General features: G+C 53.9%; 1 pseudogene; it reads left to right on the forward strand.

Annotated features, from left to right (window-relative positions):
• The first annotated feature begins 458 nt into the window (after window positions 1–458).
• LOC103738363 lies at window positions 459–1366 on the forward strand (annotated as a pseudogene).
• The last annotated feature ends 3350 nt before the right edge of the window (window positions 1367–4716 follow it).

Raw genomic sequence — 4716 nt, forward strand, 5'->3', positions numbered from 1 at the left:
CGGTCTTTCACGGTCACTCCCGGTCACTCCCAGTCGGCGGCTGTGCCCCCGAGGTCCCTCGCGGTCCCTCGCGTTCGGCCGGTCCGCTGCTGCACCCCTCGCGGTCCCTCGCGGTCCCTCGCAGTCAGCGGCTGTGCCCCTCGCGATCCATCGCGGTCACTCACGTTTGTGGTCTCCGCGGTCACTCACGGTCCCTCCAGGTCACTGGCAGTCGGCGGCTCTGCCCCTCAGGGTCCCTCGCGGTCTCTCGAAGTCCCTCGCGATCAGTGGCTGTGCCCCCGCGGTCTCTCGGGGACCCTCGCGGTCTTTAGGCATTCGGCGGGTCCGCTGCTGCGCTCCTCGCGGTCCCTGGGGGTCCCTCGCGGTCGGCGCCTGTGCCTCTCACAATCTATCGCGGGCACTCACCTTTGTCGTCTGTGCCCTCGTGGTCTTTCACAGTCCCTCCCGGTACCTTGCAGTCTGCGGCTGGACAATCAGGGTCCATAACGGTCTGCACAGTCGGCGCCTGTGCCTCTCAGTGTCCCTCGCGGTCCCCGGCTGCACCTGTGGCTCGCGATCTGCCTCTGCGCCCTTCGCGGTGCCTCGCGATATCTCCTGGTCGGTTGCTGTACCCCTCGAGGTACCTCAGAGGGTTGGCGGCTCCGCACCCCTCGCCCCGCCCCCCTCTCCGCCCCACCTCCACCGACACTCGGGAGGTCCAGGGCTGCGGCCCCTGGCGGATGGGCAGCCGGCCCCCTCGTGGTAGGCGGAGGAATTAACCAATGGCTGAGAAACCTCAGAAGTTTTTTACCTGTTTGAGTCAACCGAGGATCCTTTAAGTACTGAAAAAGCCTTGGTCATGGTGGAATGCAGCCTTTTCTGCTAACCAAGCCGTTATTCCTGAATTGGGTGGTATTCCAATTCCTGGAAACAAAATCAACTATCTAAACTAAAGCATCAAAGAGAAAGCTTTAAATGCACCAAATAACCTGAGTGTGAATGTTGAAAAGCAAATCAAGATAAAGATTCACATCCATCAAACCTGTGACGATGTCTTCTCTGATCCTCTGAACTCTGCTGAGCAGCTGACCGGACTGAGGCTGTTAAAAAACACGACTGTTACGAATGACCACCGGCACAGGCTGGACAGCGACATCAAGGACCTTTTCCACCTGCTACTGACTGGAGATGGAAGCACCAAGGTTCAGGATTTGAAGCTGCTTTTGAATTTGTGTGAAAACCCAGCCGTGACAGAAGAACTACTCAGTACCCCAGTGGATTCTTCATTCATTTCCCTTTATGATGGCAAACAGCAAAGGAGATTATTCTGCCAGTGCTTACACTATTTCAGAACACAAATAACTGACTCAGGGGAAATGTCTCTTAGTACCCACGTCAGTTAGCATGCTTGTGTATAAAGATGGTGTGTGTAAAATACTGGAGAGCAAAGTGTCCATCTGCAGGCAGCTGGTTAACTGAATTAGCCACTCCTTTAAAAAGACTGAAGTGAATCTGACTGTACCGATAGAGACATATACCCATGGAATAGTTGCTTTTAAAAGCACATTGTAAAACAGGATGTGCAGTATGATCCCATGTGTGGCATTTTTATGATGAGAAACACATTTATATATAGACATTTCTAGAATGATACTCAAAACTTGTGGGTGTGGGACTGGCGCATAGGCATGTGGCTTTTTCCTATATACCTATTTCTATTTGAAATTGTTTTTGCCACGCATAAATTGTGCAACTATTTTTTCAATAAAAGGGAAAAATTACAAAGGTGTAAAAGAATCTATACACATACACCTGCATGCAAATATGCACACACCCTATACAGTGCAGGAAAGAAATTCTTGGTTTTAAAAAGGTCTAAGATGTGGTGTTTGGCGCCCCCTGGTGGCCGCTGCACCCATGCGGTCCCTCACGGTAGGTGGCTGCACCTCTGGCGGTCCATGGCGGTCACTCACGTTTGTCGACTGGGCTCCTCGAGGTCTTTCACGGTCACTCCCGGTCACTCCCAGTCGGCGGCGGTGCCCTCGCGGTCTCTCGCAGACCCTCACGGTCCTTTGGGTTAGGCCGGTCCGCTTCTGCAACCCTCGCTGTCTCTCGCGGTCTGCCGGTGCACAGCTCGCGGTCCCCCCGCCAGCCCTCGCAGTCAGTCAGCGGCTGCGCCCCTAGCGATCCATCAAGGTCACTCACCTTTGTGGTGTGCCCCTCGCCGTCTTTCAGGGTTCCTCCAGGTCACTGGCAGTCGGCGGCTCCGTCCCTCAGGGTCCCTCGCAGTCTCTCGAGGTCTCTCCTGGTCAGCGGCTGCGGCCGTCAAGGTCCTTCTCGGTCCCTCGCTGTCGGCGCCTGTGCCTCTCACGATCAATCGCGGGCACTCACGTTTGTCGTCTGCGCCCCTCGCGGTCTTTCACAGTCCCTCCGGGTCATTCGCAGTCCGCGGCTGCACAATCAGGGTCCATAACGGTCCCGCACAGTCGGCGGCTGCGCCCCTCAGGGTCCCTCGCTGTCCCTTGCTGCACCTGTCGCGGTCCCTCGCTGTCCTTCGCAGTCCCGTGCGATCTGCCCCTACGCCCTTCGCGGTGCCTCGCGATCCCTCCTGGTCGGCTGCTGCTCCCCTCAGGGTCCCTCGCGGTCTCTCGAGGTCCCTCGCTTCAGTGGCTGTGCCCTCACGGTCCCTGGCAGTAGTGCGGCTGCGCCATCAGGGTTCATAACGGTTCCGCATAGTCGGTGGCTGTGCCCCTCAGGGTTCCTCGCGGTCCCCGGCTGCACCTGTGGCATGCGATCTGCCCCTGCGCCCTTTGCAGTGCCTCCTGATCCCTCCTGGTTGGCTGCTGTGCTGCTCCCGGTCCCTCAGAGGGTTGGTGGCTGCGCACCGGCTCCCCACGCCGCCCCCTCCTCGCCGCCTCCCCTGACCCTCGCTAAGTAGGCGGGCAGCCCCGCCCCCTCTTGGTAGGGGAAGGAATTAACCAATGGCTGAGCAACTTGAGAAATTTTTTACCTGTTTGAGTCAATGAGGATCCCTGTTACCCCATTCAAATTCATGTCTATGTATCAAACCCTGCTGTTTAGCCCCTCCCACATCCCATATGCATAAATAGGCATCAGGTACTGTAGTACATACTCCCAATGTGGCCCCATGTACACTACTAAGAATCAGGCCCTGCTAGATACCACCCTGCAGCCTTACATACACTTCCATGTGTCAGGTCCTACTTGACCCCTCCCCTTCTCCACTTACTGTTATAGTATCAGACCCTTTTGGACAAGACCTCTCACTGTTACCCAAATTCACTCCTGTTTTTCAAGTCAGGCTGTACAAAAGCCTGTCCTCCCATCTAAACTTGTAGGTAACAGGCCCTTCTGGAAACCCATCACCATCATTGCACTGAGGGACACCCTGTCTCCGGGTCACCACCTCACACTGCTAGGTTTTGGGCCCTGCAAATTAGACCCCACCTTGGCTCTACCACATACACACTGCCAGGAACAGAGGCAATTGATGACATCTAGCAGGGCTTGATACCTAGCACTGTATGTGGCATGGTGGCCCTGGAGATGTGTCGTGTCCAGAAGGGCCTGATACCTTGCACTCTGAGGGAGAGGCGGAGGAAGTGGTCCAGCAGGGCCTGGTCTCTAGCTATGTATGTGGATACCACCACAATGTGCCATCCTGAACCCACTAGGTACTATCATGACTATACCACTAGGTGTCAGGCCGTTAGACACTCTGCACAACATGCTGCTCCCTGCAAACAACTAGGTATGAGCTGCTGCTATATACTACTTCTATCAGTGTTCATATTCACTGCTAAATGTTAGACTGTGTTGGACTGCCTCTGCCTGACCCGCTGTCCTACATACATTGGTATCAGGTCTTGCTGGACACTCCACTGCTGCTGTCCCATATACTGCTATCCCTAACCTGTGATAGGCCTGCTTGAATCAGGAAAGTTCACAACCTGAGGCTGGGTGGGGCCAGGGCTGTGTCTTTCCTGGTCCAGTTCCCTGGGAACCCAGTTCAAGTGCCCTCCACCATCTCAGGCCTGGAGAGAGTGCCAGGGACATCGTGTACTTGCTGCAGATTCTGTGAGATCCACACAGCAGCCGGCTGTCTTCTTTCTGATCTAGAGCAGGGATACCTAAACTTTCTCCAGTCACCACCCCTTTTCAACCAAGAAATTTTTACATGGCCCAAGCATATCTACATATGCAATATAAGTATATAAATAAAATATGGATACGTTTACTTAAAAATTCTTTTGTATACATGATTTGTTTTACGGCTTATTAAGATCAAAACAGTTTTCCATATTAATGAGATGGATATGCTTATTAAAGACTCATTACATTAAAAATTCAATACTGGGGTTGGGGACATGGCTCAGGTGGCAAAGTGCCTGCTGCACATGCATAGGGGCCTGACTCTGGATCTCTTGACTCCACATAAAAAAGCCTGGCATGGTTATGTGTACTTGTATCCCCAGCACTGGGGGTGGGAGTAGAGGAGGCAGTGGAGACACCAGGCAGATCCCCGAAGCTCACTGGCTAGCCAGCCTAACTGAACTGAGGTTCAGTGAGAGAAGCTGTCTCAAAAGATAAAGGTGGAAAACCTCCGAAGAAAGACACCCAACGTTTATCTCTGGCCTCCACATGCAAATGAATACACATACACCTGCATGCAAATATGCACACACCCTATACAGTGCAGGAAAGAAATTCTTGAAG

This window comes from Nannospalax galili, unplaced genomic scaffold (assembly GCF_000622305.1).
Source record: "Nannospalax galili isolate Female #2095 unplaced genomic scaffold, S.galili_v1.0 scaffold17070, whole genome shotgun sequence".
Classification (NCBI taxonomy): Eukaryota; Metazoa; Chordata; class Mammalia; order Rodentia; family Spalacidae; genus Nannospalax; species Nannospalax galili.